Here is an 18,528-nt window from a genome sequence, read left to right as displayed (position 1 = left end):
ACAAAATAAGAGCCAACAACTCTAAGCATTTGGACATTCAAATAAATCTGGACCTACACATGGAAAACAAAATTGAAATTGAATTACAATTAGTATACCCCCTACAGAAACCTGTGGAGTTTGCTCAATGTGGTACATGGAGGAAAACTTATAGAATTAACTGATTTTTTAGAAGTCAAAATAACAAAATAATTGAATTAAGCACTTGACACAAGGATATAGCAAAATAATAATAAAATTTAAGCCAAAATAAATAGGAAAAAATATAAACTTAAACATTAAAGAAATAAAGGGGGAAATCACAGTGGAGAAGTAAAAATAAGCAGTTGGTTATTTTTAAAATAAAGATAAAACAGACAAACCTCTGTAAGTCAGGCCAAGAAATAAAGAAGAAAATCAAACACAAACAGCATTAGCAATAAGAAAGGATATATAACCACAGACCCAGTGGAGACTAAATACTTATGAGAGAACCACACTCAACTCTGCATAATAAATGTGATCACGTTAACGAACGGGGCAATTTTTTAAGAAAGCCAACAAAAACAAAATTAAGTTAAAATGAAAGAATTGAATAAACCAAAGGAACTCCATGGGCTCAGATTTGCAGGTGGCACCAGGAGGTCCCCTGAGCCCAGTTCCTGGACATGGCCCTGGGACTTCTGTCCATGAGGCCTCTGGCCATCATGTCCAGTCCTCTAATGATGCCTTTAAGACAGGTTCTGTGTGTCCTTGCTTCTGATGAAAGCTTAGGCCAGTGTATCTGGTTCTTAGGGTCTGGGTCCTATGCCTTCAGTGGGAGCTGGGCTCTGCAAAATAAAGGTGGGAAAGGTCCTGCTGAGACTCGTCACCCAAAAAGAGAAACATATGACCACCGCATGAACACAAAAAGTCCTTATTGGAAATTAGAGTGGATTTGAATTCACATTTCAGCAACCTCATTTCAGTGCCAAGCAAGCTGTAACATAGGCACTCCTCTAGCAGCTCAAGTTCAGCACCATGGAGGAGCTACTTTGAATTTTATATCTCACCCCTATTACATGCAGCACTTATTTACTGAGTGCCAAATATGAGCAAGGTGTAATCTCAATGGTTTATTTACACATGTCCACTTAGATGCCTCCTAAGGGGACCTCGAAGTCAGCAAGCCCGGAAAGTGACTGCTGATCACTGACCCTCCATTTAGGATAATAAGAGCACCCACTTTGCATAGGGATTATAAAGCTTAAATGGGACTGTGAGAAGAACATGACTAGGGATAACTAAATATTAGTTATCTTTATTAGTATCCTCCTCTGCCTCCAACCTGAGCCTCCCATGACCCCTCCCTCATTATAAACTCACTCAAGCCAAGTGCAGCCTTTATCCCTGAAGACCCACCTCTCATATCACCTGCTCTGTACAGAGCAGCGGTCCCAGGAAGGGCAAGCCCTGGACTCTCTGCACTCCCAACACTGCCTCAGGCCTCCCTGACCTCTCACAGCTCTGTGCTCCTCAGGCACAGAGCTCTAGTCACACTGTCCTCCTTTGGTCCTTGAACATCCCAAGCCCACTTGTGCCCCAGGAACCTTTGCATTTTCCTGATAGTTTCTGCCCCAAATCTTTACCTGGCTGGATCCTGTCCATCCTACAAGTGTCATCCTATCTCTCCTGTCCTCTGAGACAACTTCCCCCATCACCCTAACTGGAATGCAGCTCCCTTCCCACCCCACCCTTTACTGCCCCTCCTCATCTTATTTTCTTCATATCACTGCCTGCAATGGGTCTATCTGTCCCCCCATTGGAATGTAAGCTCAAAGATCTAAGACCTTAGCCCCAGGATCTCAATAAATAAATAAAAAATTAATGCATGGATAGATGAATGAATGGATGGGTGGATAAATAGACAGGTGGATAGATGAATGGGTTGGTGAATGGATAGATGGGTGGATGGATGGATGGATGGATTCATGAACTAATAGGAACTTCTGTTTTAAAACTTAAAATCTGAATGACTATCTACTTAATGTCTGTGTCCTAATAGAACATGAGTGCTGAAAGACAGAGAAGGTGTCCTACTGATTCCTGTCTACCTAGTGCCTAAAAGTATGCCATCCAGCTTTCTGCTGACTTAATTTAATGCATTCTATGTTGCCCTAAACTCTTACTGCAATGATTCTCAAATGTACCTGTTCAGTACAGCCTCTGCTTTTCCTACTCTCTCCACTTTCCTTGTAGTATATTAAAGATGGCCTCTTTTGTCATGTCTCCCGTTGAGAAGTGGGCTCTGATGTCCTTCCCCTTGAATCTGGGCTGGTCCTGGGGATTTGCATGGCCAATAGAATGTGGCGGAAGGGAACTACTGGACTTCTGAGGCCAGGTCATAAGGAGCCTTGCAGCTTCTGCATGGGTCTGTTGGCAGTCTCATTATTGGAATCCAGTTGCCATGCTGTGAGGTATCCATGCCACATGAAGAGTCTATGTCTAAGTCTATGCATGAGTTCCAGCATCAACCTGCAGCCAGGCAAGCAAGCCATCCAGGGTGCCTAGGCCAGCTGAGCCTTCAGTTGAATACAGCACCAGCCAACGTATGACTGTAACCACCCAGTCAACCATAGAACAATGGGAGATAATAAATTCTTATTAAACCGCTAAGTTTCTGCATAGTTTTCTAGGCAGCAATAGCTGAAGAAATACTCTCTAATAAATATCAAAATAAAGATGTAATGAAAAATAGGTCAGTATACACAGTAGAACAGAAAGAACACTGGGAACTAGGTGTTCTAGTCTTAACTCTGCTACAAGCTAGTTGTTTAGGCTCGTGTAACCTCTCTAGGTCTTTTGGGAGAGAGTATTTTAATTTAAGAGATGAGACCTGTCATATGTAACCCTAAGTCTTTCATCCTGTGTACGCATTTTTACAATTTGTTTTTACCAAATTTTATTGTATAACTAAATAAAGTAAATAACGTATACAATTTAATTCAGATTTAATTCAGGTGTTCTTGTAATATGAGTAAGGAAGTAAAAAATAAGTGCTACCAACATCACAATTTTGCCTTGGGTTGGTCCAGTTTAAGAAGCAAAGAAAAAAGTAGGACACCAGAGTACAGATCCGGAGGGCATCTTCAAGAATAAAGACTCCAGCCTGCTGTAGAGATCCAATCAAGAAAATGAGTTGCCAGTAATTAAAATGTGCTTGTTAGAAATAGGACGGTGACCCAGGGTCAATGACAGGAAGGGTTTGGGGGTTGCATTGTTTTGCTTTGTTTTGTTTTTCTTCTGCGTTTAAATGAAGGGTTTGATGATGTTGGCAAGTTGCTTGCTACACAAGGAGAGGGTCGGAACTCAATGAGGGCTTCCAGCTCAGATATCATTATTCCAGGATTTGGAGCTCTTCCCTTTGTTTCTAAAGCAGAAATGTGATCACATGGTTCCCCTGCTGAAAAATTTATCATGCTCCTATTGTCTGCAGCAAAAGGAACAATTCGAATTTCTGTATCTGGCCCTGCCTGCTTCCTCACCACCACCCACCCAGACCCCACACCCCCCACACCCCGACACATTGAGCACCAGTCTTTACTGAAGCACCTGGTCCTTCTCCCTCGGGGTGCTCATCTCCCAGATGGAGAACCAGGTAAAGATATGCTTCTGTCTTACCCCTGGCCCACTTCCTGTTGAACTTCCCTGACTGCAGCTACACCAACTTTGGATTTGGAAATGATTTGAGAGCAGCTTGCTTTAAAAGCACTCTACTTTGGGCTGGCAGCTGGACTTTGCCTTCAGCATTTGCCATGCAGGTGATCCTTGGACTTAGCTGGTTCTTGGTGTGCTTGCCTCAGACTTGGTGACGCCCCATGCCTCCGCTGACAATCGGAAATTCTTCACTTCCTGCCAGGTGCTTCCCAGCGCTCCCTGCTGCCAAGAGAACGGCGGCAGGCAGGCGTCTCTTCAGGATGCCCTTCCAGCTGCCCGAGGGCCCTTCTCCTCCTCTGCCCTTAGCATCAGGGACGCGTCCACTCTCTCCCAAGCCTCTGCAAATGCTCCCTGCTCTAGGAATGAGGTGGAGCACACAGCACTTAGCACAAAGACCAGTCTTCCACAAGGAGTAGCTGTTTTTACATCATTTCCTCATCCACTTATAATTACATAAATAATTCTTAAATAAGTAATATATGCATATGACAAAATCAAAAGCACAAGAAGTCAAATCAAAGGTCAAGAGGCACATCATTCAGTTTCTGACTCCACATTTGTTTTATCTGGCATACTAGTGTGTGGCACGCATAACACTCATTCCTGGGGTTTTTTTAAAATACTCAGAGAAATTTTATTTTCTCTTTAGTTTGCCCAATAAATTCAGCACATCTTTCTTGGCATTGCAAATCATGTATTCCCGATGTGGACAGTCCCAATTCTTAAGTATTATAGGAGCTTATTGCGTTTTTTTTAAGTTGAAAATATTCTGATTTTTAAATGTCAAAAAAACACAAATGTATAAAAGGTTTATGATGAAAGGCCCAGTCCTATCTTTAGCACCGGGTTGCCCAACTACTCAAGACCCTCCACTGGGAGGCAAATATAATTTTTAAAATAGCTTTTAATATTTTGCTATTAATAAACTAAACTAGCCAACTGTAGTTGACCATGTCCTCCTTTTGCCACTGCGATGTCAAAATGCCCACTTCTATTTTGGGCACTAAGATAATGCAGTTCTGATTTTCCGCATGAGTCTCCTCGGCTTGACTGCAGGCACCTTGACCACAGGGAACACTAAGGCATCAACAGATGTCTCTAGGACTATGTTGACAGAGCCGTTCTCCCACAGAACTTAATAATCAATGAGACAGATAAACTGCACATACCTGTGGAACTTTGGGGAGCCAAGGGTCAGAATCCACATCTCTTCTTCCTGTTTCCAGAGCAGCAACCAAGGCTCATACCAGCCTCTCACCCGCTTCAGACACACCCCTTGCCCGTGCCTGTGGGGCAGGTTTCCCAGACTCTGGGGCCACTGCCTGTCTGGGCAGAAAGTGCCTGGAGAAGAGGTCCAGGGGGTGGAATGCTTTGGCCAGAAGAGCGGGCTGGCTCCAGGCTTGTCTGCTGGGAACGGGATGATTCCTTCGGACTCACAGCATCTGGCCTCTCTGGCAGCAGATTCTCCCTTTACTAAGTCTGCCCCACCCCCTCATGATTCTCTGAATTTCTCACATCGCACCTGCCTCTGACCACAGGCCACTTAATGACCTCAGAGACTAAGTAACCACCATACCAACTACCACGTGACCTGCAGGCCCCTCCCTTGGTTATAATGTAGGTTTTACACCACAATCCTTTCTAGTTATTTGGCTTCTTCACCTGTTACTTGTCCCTATCACCAAAATAATAATAATAGCTAACAGTTAAGATGAGGGAAACTGAATCAGGCAAGGTGTAAGTGGCCTGCCCCAGGTCACAGGCCAGGAGACAGAGCCCCAGCTCCAGGGCCTGAGCGCTGAGTTCTGTGCAGCCAGGAGAAGCTGCTGCACACGCCAGCAGGTGGGGAGGGGATGGCAGACCTGGCTTTAGAAGTGGAGGTGCAATTTAGTCTATTGGATACAGCCAGGAACACACAGACCCTGCCCAAATCACAGCCACCATCCCATGAGGCTGCTCTGAGAGAGGAACACACCCAAAGGACAAGTCAGACGGGGAGAGTAACAGTACTTCAGATGGGGAAAGTAACACTATTTCAGATGAGGAAAGTAACAGTACTTCAGATGGGGAAAATAACAGTACTTCAGATGGGGAAATCAACAGTACTTCAGATGAGGAAAGTAACAGTACTTCAGATGAGGAAAGTAACAGTACTTCAGATGAAAAAGGCAATAGTACTTCTGATGGGGAAAGTAACAGTACTTCAGATGATAGGGAAAGTAACAGTACTTCAGACAGGGAAAGTAACAGTACTTCAAATGGGGAAAGTACTTCAAATGGAGAAGGTAACAGTACTTCAGATGGGGCAAGTAACAGTAATTCAGACAGGGAAAGTAACAGTACTTCAGGGCTGCTGCACTTTTTGTTACCCATCCCCTGTGCAGGACCTGCATCAGTGCTGGGTAAAAAGGTCCAAACCAGCTCCAAGGGGCCTCCCCAGCTTATTCCCACCCCTCCCTCCCTGCCACCCTTGCCCAGCCCCAGGAATGCCAGACTCCAGCCAGACAGAGCAGAAAAAGTGACTAGGTGAGACACTTCACAAGGATGCTGACCACCTGCCCAGAGCGTGGACTATCTCCTCCTCCACCGGGAAGCATGGGGAAGACAGGACACCAATGGGAATCAGCCAAAAGAGGCTTCTAGAAAGTTTCCAATAACTGGCATTGAGTTTGTCCTTTCCTGTTCTCTCAAAATGTTAGGGAAGACAAACATAAAATACATGGGTACAATATGAAGTGTAGAGGGCCTGGAAGTGAAACCCTGCTTCTGCAGTCTGAATGCGTCTGTGTCTTCCGCCCCACAGTGCCAGCCTCCCTCCAGAGCATGCCCAGCCTGCTGAGGGCGACTGACCCACCTCTCTTATTCCCAGCCCCCTCTAAGGTGCACTCCGGGTACGTGGGGAAAGAGTCACATGGTCTTATGGGGATGGTAAGCAAGGTAAAGAGTTCCAGAACCCATGCTCAGATGCTGATCAACTATTCCAGAGTCTGAAACAGTCTCCTGTGTGGCACTGCAGGGGCAGTCCACCCTCCCTGTGCTCAGTCCAGCCAGCGTCCCCTGCTGCTGAGTCAGCCGGCCTCAGAGCACAGAGCACCCTCGATACAGCTTCACCCTGCTCTGCACCTGGCCCACACGGTGAACCCCCTGGCTCTCAACCCAGCTCCTCCCAACACGGGAGCCCATGGTTGGGCAAGGAACATTTCCCTGGGTGGGCTGACCCTGAGGAAGCAAACTAAACCCTGGCCCCAGTGCCTGGTCAGCAGTTAATTCAAGGTAACTCACTGATGAGTCGGGGGTGACCCAGGCACTGGTGAAGTGTAGGGTAGGCTCTATTCCATCCTGGAGCACCCACATGCACAGAGCAGGGGGCAGGCTCTGCCTGCTGTGGCCTGCCAAGGGCCCAGGGCCACTTACACTGACCTGCCCCAGCTGGAGCCTGTGCTTCCAAAATTAAAATTAAAAAAAAAAAAAAAAAGAATATCTCCTGGGGGCTGTTGATCCTCCGTGAGGTCCAGCTTGTCAATTCTCCTTTGAAGGTGAACAGCAGAAACAACACAAACTTAAAACAAAGACTATAAACCACTAAACACACAGAGCTCTACTATTTCAAGGGGGTGGTGGAGAGAACACCAAGGAGGGGTAAGAACGTGTTATAAATCAGCTCCCACCTGCCAGCATTCCAGCCATCTCACTAGGAGAGGTGGTGAGATGAAGTCATCAGCGGTGGGAATGCTGAGCCCACCCTGGGGCTACGGCAGGACAAAACACCCGGGGACTCTCCAGGGCAGCCCACGGCCTCCACCTCACTGGGATTTAGCTGATATATTCAGAGGTGGTCTTGGGCTTGGGCTTCGAGGAGATGAGAAGGGGGATCAGTAGTCTGGGTGTGTACAGCCACATTTTCCGCTGCAGTCAGGATGACTGTAGCTCAAATGCACCCTTGTTCCTGCTCCAGGAAGATGATGGGGCCCAAAGGAAAAAGCAGAGATGTCTGGGTTAGCAGAGGCGAGTTTTAATCTTGACTCAGCCACTGCTGAGAACCTTGGAAAGGGGCCAGGCAGACTACGAGAGAAGCCCCTGGGCATTCAGGCTCTCAGCAAGGAGGCCAAGAGATTGAGTAGAACCAATGGAGTGGTTCCACCAATCGAGTGGAATCCAAGTCAAGGAGATGTGGATGTTTCCAGTCGGATTTGGAAGACGGAGGAATAGATGCTGACCATGGGGAAGCGTGAGGATTGGAGTTGGGCATTGACCCTCCCAGTTCCTCTCCACACCAACTCCCACCCCCAAGAGCTGAGACTCAGAGAGGGCTAACTGCTAGACTGCACTCCCATAGTTTTTCCCTCAACAACCACCCAGAAGGTGCTAGCCCCTGTACTAGCCATGAAGAAGAAAAGGGTGAAGACCAAATGTGACCTCTCTGCCACTGTGACTCTAGGCATAGCCACCCTGGCCCACATCCTGGGCTTCCTGCACGGTGTCCTTGATTTGGGTGGCTCCCTCTGCACCTGCCCATTCTCTCTAATTTTTTTTTCTCTCTCAACTGGAAGCATCCGTGTACTCTGAACATTTTGTCTTCTAAAACTAAATGCCCTGGTAGAAACTAATCTGAGGGGCAACATTCTTTCCCTGGTCACGCCCAGCACTGGTTGCTCTGCCCTCTGCCCTCAGCGCCCTTTCTCAGCACATTCCTGTGTTTCCATAGCTGGCAATCCCACCCCAGACCTCTCTGTTCTCACCTGGCAGACAGGTGGCGGCGCTCAGGGTAGCTGAGGGGTGAAGACTGTGCACACCAGGAGTGACTCCTGGATCTTCAGAGGCTACCTTCAGGGGCTGGTAGCCGTTGTGAACACCAAGAAGAGGAGTCAAGTCCTGGTCCAAGGACACACCCCACTCCTTTCCCCGACATGGCCCACTCAGAGGCTCACTGCTTTCACATGTCTTATTTTACTTCCCCTCAAGTAGCCCTGTTAACTATGGTTGAGTGCGATTATGTACATGGCATAATTATAACGTATATCTGCCTCCCTCCACCCCAGCACCTTTTGCCTGGGTCCTCACCAGCTCCCACACTGGCCTTAGCTTCCAGAGCTGTCTCACTATGTGTGTGCACACATGATTCCATCAGATTCTGAGGGGTAGAAATCCTCTCTCCACCAGATTCTGGTTGGTAGAAATCCTGTATTTACACCTCAAGTTCAGCACATAGACAATGCATATAGACAAGCATATAGAAAGCATATAGACAATGTAATGCTTTCCTGTTAAACCTCATTGAACCTTGAAGCTTATCATTTCAATTCTGGAAATAAAAGAGTGACTCAGATGATGGGCCCCAGAGCCCTGAAATAAGCATGTTGTGAGAGTGACTGCTGATGCTCTGGCTGTCTTCTCGAGGGCCTGTGGTGTATGTTAAGGGGGCTACAAACAGAACAGGAGATGTTTCTGCCCTTCTTCTCACCTGGTGACTTTCATGACCATTTTCAGTCACTCGGCATATGCAGGGCCTCCAGTTACACAGAAACATTGGCTAGAGCAGCGTCCGCTCACTTATAAAAACAATGTCACCTGGACAGCTGCCAGGGCTCAGGACTGGGGGACACCTGTTGCCCCTGTGGAGGGAGCTACTCCAAAACTTAGGAAAAACAGAAAGATTTGAGAATTTAGGGACTCCTTAATGACTCAGCAGGGCTGCTAATAGGTCATCATCTCCCTTTTCATAGCTCTGTAATTTTTTTGTGTGGAGTAGAGTTCTGGAAACACTGGATCTCTTTTCCTTGCCACACAGACTACTTAAGAGACGTCGATCCTGTCTTTTAAATTGTCTGTTGTAAGGCTATAAACTTTGACAATTTTTGTATCTATGTAGCTGTTGTGAGTTCTGAAAACTTGAAACGAATCATTATTAACTATCAAATAAAAGACCAGTGAGAACACTTCTGGCATCTCCTGGACCTTGTAATTGTTATCACTGTAGATCTGGCATGTTAGTTATTATATTCTCTCCATCATGCGAAGGCTGGTTGTTTGTATTGTTCATTTCTTACACACATGGAAACTAAGGATTATCTCATCCAGGATAACAGAATTGGCAGCCAGGTTTTCTTGCTCCTAATTTCATTATTTTCCATTTTATGAACAAATTTGCTTACTATAGAGTAAATTTATAACTTTCACTAGGAGGGAATCTGTTACACTGTGGGTAAGAGAGTCACAAGCAGTTTCTGTGCAAGTGAAAACAGATCTGGAGATGGGCAAGGCTTATTCCATGTGAGTTTCTTTGGAATAATCTCTTTATAAAGGGAATTGGATGGCTTAAAAGACATTAAATGTCATCTTACCTACAAAACAATGCTCTATCTTGAATACCCGCTGTGGATGCACTACTTTACAAAGCAATATACCTGTGTTATGTCAGTTCTAATAATCAGGTCTTCCTTCTATTAATATATCTTGGCCTCCATTTGGACAAGATGTGGTACATCTTTTCCACATCATGCAGCCACAAACATTCTTTTACAGTCCTGAACTGTGATCCAACACAGTCCCCATTTCTGTTAATTTTGTATCAACCCCACATTAAGGCCAGTGGCCAACAACTGTCTCCTAAAACATCTCTGGAAAATGTCCCTTCCACTTGACATAAATCTTTGGATATGTTCACTGCCCAAATGCACACAAACCTTTCTTCTAGCTTATCATTCAACCTGAGGCAATTCGTGTAAAATGTGTGCTAGATATTGGTTATCATGAAGGTGAATGGGACAGGTAGCTAACGCGGTGAACAAAAACAGGAAGAGTCCTTTCTGACATCTTGAAACGCTAACATCCAAAAAAAATTCAACTCTCCCAGACTAATATTCCCATCAAATAAACTGATTCACTTAAAATAACCCAGTCTTAGGGTCTCATGGAACCCACAAAGCAACTGGTGATTACAGCATTATTTCGTCGTGGTTTACAAACTATCATTTCTAAAAACTCCGTTCTAAAATACTTCCTGAGATGATTGCCATTGCTCTGTTGTTTAAAGACACTGTATTGTTAAGTGTTGTTGTGTTTTGTCATGGTTGTTTTTGGTTTGAGTTGGGACTGGTCTATCCATCTCGTTTATACTAACGCACTTTCTTCAAGCCTGAGTGATAACCTTTCCAGTGCTAATGAAAATGGCTGTACCATGAAGGTCAGGAAATGTTTCTTATCAAAATAAATATTGAGCTTCAAGAGCCAAGGCAAGGCAAGGGGACATGTGCTGGGGGAGGAAGGTAAGGTGGGAAGAGATTTATAAACAAAAGAAATAACAAATGCAAATGGCCCAGGGATGAAGAAATCATGTCAGGATGCAACGGCAATTCTCCCAAGTGCAAGAGTGCTTTTGGCAAATTATTAGTACCAATAATAGAGAAAAGTTGTTAGACATAAGACCAACATAAAAAAATTCACCACGGACAACTACTTAGAAAATGTAATTTAAGAAAGAGATTGCATTTACTATAACAAGAGTCTACATATCTGGTGAAAAATTCTATGGAAGCAGCACAGAACCATTTTGGAGAATGTTTTTTTACTTTTTTGAAAGACATATAAGAGGTCAGGAGTTCAAGACCAGCCTGGCCAACATAGCAAAACTCTGTCTCTACGAAAAATACAAAATTAGCCAGGTATGGTGGCACACACTTATAATCCCGGCTACTTGGGGGGCTGAGGCAGGAGAATCGCTTGAACCTGGGAGGCAGAGGCTGCCGTGAGCAGAGATCAAGCCATTGCATTCCAGCCTCGGCAACAGAACAAGACTCCATCTGAAAGAAAGAAAGAAAGAAAGAAAGAAAGAAAGAAAGAAAGAAAGAAAGAAAGAAAGAAAGAAAGAAAGAAAGAAAGAAAGAAAGAAAGAAAGAAAGAAAGAAAGAAAGAAAGAAGAGGGGGGGGAAGAAGGAAGGAAGGAAGGAAGGAAGGAAGGAAGGAAGGAAGGAAGGAAGGAAGGAAGGAAGGAAAGAAGGAAGGAAGAAATCTGAAAGACTGTATTGGACACCATGGTTGTAAAGACTGATTATATAGATGTGACTTTTCCTCCAAATAATTCACAAGTGCAGTGAAATTCCCATCAAAATTCCAAGCAGCATTTCCATGGAGCTTCTTAGGGTCATCCTAAAGGTTATTTGAAAGAGTAAAGGCAGCCGTGCACAGTGGCTCACGCCTGTAATCCCAGCACTTTGGGAGGCCGAGGCAGGTGAATCACGAGGTCAAGAGATTGAGACCATCCTGGCCAACATGGTGAAACCCTGTCTCTACTAAAAATACAAAATTAGCCGGGTTTGGTGGCACACGCCTGTAGTCCCAGCTACTCAGAAGGCTGAGTCAGGAGAATCGCTTGAACCCAGGAGGCAGAGGTTGCAAGTGAGCCAAAAATGTGCCACTGCACTCCAGCCTGGTGACAGAGCGAGACTCTGTCTCAAAAAAATAAAATAAATAAAATAAATAAAAAAGAGTAAAGGCACAAAACAGTTGAAACAAACAAAATAGGGAACCTGGAAAGAGGCCCACACATTTATGGGAATTGAAACTACAATAAAGATGGCAGTATAAATCAGTGGGGGAAAGAGGGACAATTTAATAAATGGTAACTTGACAATGATGCCAAAAGACCCCAGGACCCCATGTGATCTGCTCCCACATCCTCTCTTTCCTCATCTCTTACCACCCTCTTCTCCTTGTGCTCTGGCACTTGGGGCTCTGTGCTGGTCTTTGGATTGGGGGATGCTTCTATCTCAAGCCTTGCCCACTTGCAGGTTCCTTGGGCTGGAATGTTTTTCCCCAGAAAATCCACACCCCCTTGACCCTTACACAAGTGGCACCTTCTCAATGAGGCCTTTCTTTTCTAGACCACCCCTCCTAACTTCTCAATTCCACCACTACCACCATCACCTGCTCCACTGAAAATACATACACCATAATAATCCTGGTGGTTTTTGGTTTGGGTTTGTTTGGTTGGTTGGTTGGCTAGGGTTTTTTTGTTTTGTTTTGTTTTTCCCATGCCTTTCAAATGTAAGCCGTGGGAGGAAGGAATTCTTGTCCCTTCTGTTCACTGTGATATTCTTCTGAACAGTGTTCACTGGATAGAAGGCCTTCAATAAATAGTACTCAAATAAATAAACGACTGCATAATTTGCCAAGCTACAATCTTCCAGGAACTGTACTAACAGCTGGAAAACAGAAGTGGGCGGGGAAGAAAAAGAGGCCTCACCCTCAGGGAACTAACAATCTTCTGGAGAAAAAAAAAAAAAACAGGCTAATATGTATACATGTGGATATATAATTTAAAATTGAGGATGTTAGGAAGGAAAATTCTGTTGTTTCCACCCCACAGGGCAAGGTCGTTAGTTTTTGTTTTGCTTTGTTTTGTCATGCTGTATTAACTGTGAAAGCGTATCCTCCACCTCCCGAGAATCAATCACTTCTTGGTATTCTCAGTTGCTCCACTATCATTATAATCCAGATTTTGAGAAGTCAGAAATTCCTGTTTCTAGTCTTTGTTCTGATGTGGAGCGGGATCTCCCTGAGTTGCTTCATTGGAGACTAGAAGCCTGCAGACACAAGGCCCCCTCTTCCTGTGAGGTCAGCCTCGCAAACCAGCAACGCTCACAAACCCTCAACGCTCACAAACCCTCGAGAATGTCATCATCTACCTGCCTGGTGCAGCAGCCTCTGTGAGAGGTGGGCCCCGTGGCTCCTTCCTTTCATGGAATTCCATGAGTTTTTTATGACTAAAAAAGGATTTCAGAAGTCCACCTCGCACTGGTGAGATGCAGATGGTTTTTGAACATAAGAGCCCCAAGTCACCAGCTTTTCATCATTATTGCCAGCCCAACCCTAAATCAACATTCAGTTGCTTTTATAAGAAGTAGGTGAAAGATCTTGAGGAAAAAAGCCATGGAACACTTGAAGATTACACTGGATGAACAGAATTATCTTTATTGAACCCAGATCTAAAAAGCAGGGCTCACTCAGGAAGAATTCCACCCACAGGCCAGCACATTCACTCTGGAGTGGTGCACCCGGAGCTGCACGACGTATGGAACTGACAGGTTCTGTCTTTCCACCTCTTTCTTTGGCAGGCTCGGCTCTGTTTTTCATTGTCTTCACCACATGTTCTCTCCTTGGTGTATGTTGCAATTGTTGACTCGTAGAGCATCAAAAGGAAACAAAGCAGAAATTGGCCAGAGCCAAAAGCAACTCAGAATTTGAACTGAACTTACTCAAAGCAGGGCAAGAAGGCAGAGGCTTACAAAAGTGCCTTTTGTTTGAACCAAAGACTGGAGCCAAAGAATCTGTGTCCAGAAGCTCTTGTGCATGGATGAGCCTCCGATCCCAACCTTCAAGAAGCCAGCTGGACGAGGGGAGGCTGGCAGCTGTGTCTCAGAGAGCTGAAGTCACAAACAGATCCCGCTTTGGCACTGGAGTCTTGAGCCCCATGGAGCTTGGAGAGTTCTAACAGATCCCACCCCCATGGCAGTGGATCTATCCCGGGTTTAGGGCGATGTGCATTCCAGGCACACTGTATCCATTAACTCAGTGACACATTCTATTATTCTACTGATTGCATCAGCCCTTGTCTCAATTACCCAAAGATGCTGTGACTGTAGGACTCCAGATTTACATTACAGAGGCTTCCCCCACCTCAGGCTCAGTCCCCAGCACCCAGTTGGAGACACACATGACTCATGCCACAGAAGCCCTCTGTGTGCCTGGCCCCCACATCTTCCAGGAGTAGCCCCTGTCCTGACTTCTAACAGCACAGATCAATCCAGGAGGGGCCACTCAGAACACAATCACCTTGTTATTACACACGCAGTCAGTAAGTGAGCATGCTGTCCATCCTATCCCCCATGTTTCATTTGTATCTCCATTTAGAGGCAGTGGAGCTAGGAGACAAGTCCCATTGCCAGGGTTTGATTCTGGCCCATCCATTGCTTACCCCCATGAGGATTCTGTTTCCTTATCTTTAAAATGAAGGCAAAAATGTCAGATTACTCCAAGGAGTAAATAAGATAACGTGTAGGACATATCACACGAACGGCTCCCCCAGCCCGTAGAAAGCAGCCCAAGTCCCTTCCCCTTCCTCCTTCCTTCTTTCCTCCATTCATTCCTGCTGCTTTTCCTTTTTTCTTTCACTAATTCATTCTTTCTGTTCATCTTCCTCAGCAGTGCCTCCTGGAAGCAGTTCTGGCCTTGGAAGCCACTGCCACAGCCACTTTCCAGGAGGATGGGCCCTGGCAGCTCTGGGGCTCTCGCCCTCCCCGGTTCTCACACTACATGCAGGGAACCACTCATGGGGCAGCCCCAGAACCCAGTGGTGGCAAGGTCTGAGGCTCCCACCTACCCTGTCCTGATCCTTCCCATGAGGCCGCTCTGGCTCCAGACTCCTCCCTCTCGACGCCCTGCCCAACCCCCGTGCTTCCTTCCACAGCAAACGGCACCACCAGCTCCCACTTTACCTGGCATTTCCGCCCCCAGCCTGGCCATCAATCCATTTCCTGATCCTTTCATGTTCCTTGCTTTTGGATTTCTAAAACATGCCCCTACTCCTTCCCCATTTCCACAGCCTTCATTCATTCCAACATTTTTCCTCTTGTATTACAATGGTCCCCTCATCACAGATGCTGTCTCTCCAATCTGGGTTCTCAAAAGTGCATTTCTCAGGTCAGATCCAGCCCCTCCTACTCCTCCAGCCCCACTGCCCATCCCCTGACCCCCCCGGGAGCCCCCGAGTGCACTATCTCTCTCCTACCTGGCGCCTCAGCTCACACCCTCTTCACCTCCCACTGTGGCCTAGATCACAGCTCCCTGGACTCCAAGCCATTATTTGGCAGCAAGTCCTCCTGCCACGGGCCAGTGTGCTTGGCGAAGGGGGCATAGTCACATGAAGTCTGTGCTCCTGGGAATATCCTGGTTTGCGCTGAAGACAGCAGTGACAAGGCAGTGCCTGTTTCCCAGGATCCTCCCTGCCTGCGCTGCACATGCAAAGCTGTTACGGTCCCACATTAGGCAGGGTGGGGGCACACTAGGACATTGGAAAACACGTGGAACAGTCCTCACTACCTGGAGTCCAAGGTCTGGCATTGTGAGCTCACCAGCAGTGTTGGTGCAAAGGTTTCAGGTGGCACCCCTGGGTATAGCTGTCTTCTTAGTCCAAAGCATCCCTCACTGGGGGGCTCAGCCATGGCAGCCTCCATTAAGAGATTCTCATGCTCTGGATGCTTCAGTGGGGGGTCAGAGAGAAACATCTTCACTCCTGGGCAGCTCAGTCAGGCTGAGGCTGGATGGGCTGGGAGCTCACTGCTGGACACTAAAGTGGTATGTTCCCAGGCTTGGGGTCACTGTCTGACCTGTCAACAGCCCTAATACAGGTCACTGAGCAGCCTGTTGTCCACCTCTCTGACCAACCTGTGAAATGCACAGCCTCCAGAAAGTGTGCTCTGAATAGGAGGCTCTGTAGCCCCTCCCTCACACACCAGAACCCCCACAAGGGATTTCATAATTGTCGTAACATTGCCCCACATAGAACTAAAAAGAGGTTGCGTGGCCAAGCGCGGTGGTTCACGCCTGTAATTCCCAGCACTTTGGGAGGCTGAGGCACGTGGATCACTTGAGGTCAGGAGTTCAAAACCAGCCTAGCCAACGTGGTGAAACCATCTCTACTAAAAATACAAAAATTAGCTGGGTGTAGTGGTGCACTCATGTAATCCCAGCTACTCGAGAGGCTGAGGCAGGAGAATTAAGAGCTTTGGAGGCAGAGGTGGCAGTGAGCTGAGATTGTGCCACAGTGCTCCAGCCTGGGCAACAGAGCGAGACTCTGGCTCAAAAGAGAGAGAGAGAGAGGGAGAGAGAGAGACTGTGTGCCTTCCATATTACTAAGACAGAAAAGAAAATGCAAAGAAACTATAAACAATTTAGCAAAATGTGGAAAATACAAATAACCACTGGAAGAAATATAAAATGGAGCATAAGAGGATGAAAGTAAGAGCAAGTACATCTGCCATAACAATATATGTAAATAAGATAAATGCAACTGGAGTAAAAATTACTATGTGCTGCATAAATGAGAGTTTCCCAGCAAAGTAGCCAGGAAGGTGAACAGAGAGGGACAGTGCAGAGACCCACGTGGACAGAAATGGGAAGAAAGCAGGGGCGGCTTCCATGACAATATCACAAAGCTAATTGGCTTTAAAGTGCTAAAAGGCATTAAAATTCCACATTATAATAATGAAACACATAATCTATAATAAACATGGGTCTGTCATAATCCTCTATGTGCCAAATTATCCACCATTAAATATCAAGCAGAAATTGCTAAATGGAAGAGGACACCTCCTTATGGACGTCCTCATTGTCAAAAATATCTCTTGTCTTGTTCAGGTTTTGTTAGTAATACTCATAAGTACATGAAATTATAACATTTATGTTTACCTGGCACTATGGTTTGAATCTTTGTCCTCTCAAAAATTCATTTTGAAATTTCATTGCCATTATAACCGTTTTAAGAGGTGAGAGCTTTAAGAGGTGATTAAGCCATTAGGGCTCTGCCTTCATGAATGAATTAATGCTGTTATCATGGAAGTGGGTTTGTTAGAAAGGGGTGTGTTTCAAAGAAGGAAACTACAGACACTGGGGTCTACTTGAGGGCGGAGGGTGGGAGGAGGGAGGGGAGCAGAAAAGATAGCTATTGGGTTCTGGGCTTAATACCATGGTGATGTAATAATCTGTACAACGTTAGGGGATTCTCATGCTCTGGGCGCTTCGGTGGGGGATCAGAGAGAAACACCTTCAACCCTGTGCAGCTCAATCAGGTTGGGGCTGGATGGGCTGGGAACTCACTGCTGGACGTTAAAGTGGTGTGTTCTCAGGCTCCGAGTCACTGTCTGACCTATTGACTTCCCTGTTACAGGTCACTGAGCAGCCCGTTGTCCACCTCTCTGACCAGCCTGTGAAGTGCACAGCCTCCAGAAAGTGTGCCCTGAGCAGGAGGCTCTGCAGCCCCTTCCTCACACACCAGAGCCCCCAAAACGAATTTCATGATTGTCCTAACGTTTCCCCACACAGAACTAAAAGGACTGATGTGAGTATACCTATGTAACAAACCGTCACATGTTCCCCCGAACCTAAAATCCAAGTTTCAAAAAAAAAGGGGGTGTGTGTTTGCCCTCTCTTCTTTGTCTTTCTCTTGCCCTCTCTCACCTTCCTCACCAGCTCCCTTCTGCCTTGGGATAATATAGCAAGAAGGCTGGCTCTTGAAAGACGCTGACACCTGATATTGGACTTCTCAGCCTCCGTAACTGTGAGCCAGTGAATTTCTGTTCATTATAAATCACCCAGTCTCAAGTATTTTGTTATAGTAGCACAAATGGACTTAGACAGAAAATTGGTATCAAGAAGTGGAGGTTGTGCCATAACAAACACATGAAAATGTAGAAGCAGCTTTGAAACTGGGCAATGGGTAGAGACTGGAAGAGTTTGGAGAAACTGACTGGAAATAGCTTGTATTGCCATGAAAGGAGCATTAAGAGCAATTCTAGTGAGGAGTCAGAGGAAGAAAGGGGCTGTAGGGAAAGTCTGAATCTTCCTAGAGATTACTAAGTGGTCGTGATCAGAATGTTGGTAGAAATAAGGACAGTCAAGGCAATTCTGATGAGGTCTCAAGTTGAAATGAGAGAAAAGGTACCAGACACTGGAGTAAAAGCCACCTCGTTACAAAGTGGCAAAGACCTTAGCTAAATTGTGTCCACCCCAAGTGCTTTGTGAAAGGCAGAATGTAAGAGAAATGAACTAGAACACCTGGTCAAAGAAATATCTAAGCAA

The 18,528-nt window shown here is 46.0% G+C and overlaps 1 long non-coding RNA gene across 2 annotated transcripts in view; it reads right to left on the bottom strand.

Moving 5' to 3' along the window:
- Positions 1 to 18,528, bottom strand: part of LOC105486594 (uncharacterized) — a 72,916-nt gene that overhangs the window by 33,558 nt on the left and 20,830 nt on the right. Inside the window, exon 1 of one of the 2 annotated variants that reach the window (XR_011608003.1) lies at positions 4,845 to 6,103. The exons of the other annotated variant lie outside the window; for it this stretch is intronic. This is a non-coding gene — a long non-coding RNA (uncharacterized lncRNA). Of the gene's footprint in view, positions 1 to 4,844; positions 6,104 to 18,528 lie in introns of those variants that run through there. 2 annotated transcript variants of the gene reach the window in all.

This window comes from Macaca nemestrina, chromosome 9 (genome assembly GCF_043159975.1).
Source record: "Macaca nemestrina isolate mMacNem1 chromosome 9, mMacNem.hap1, whole genome shotgun sequence".
Lineage (NCBI taxonomy): Eukaryota > Metazoa > Chordata > Mammalia > Primates > Cercopithecidae > Macaca > Macaca nemestrina.
The sequence above is the reverse complement of the archived record's forward strand: the minus strand, read 5'-3'. Positions and strand labels throughout refer to the sequence as shown.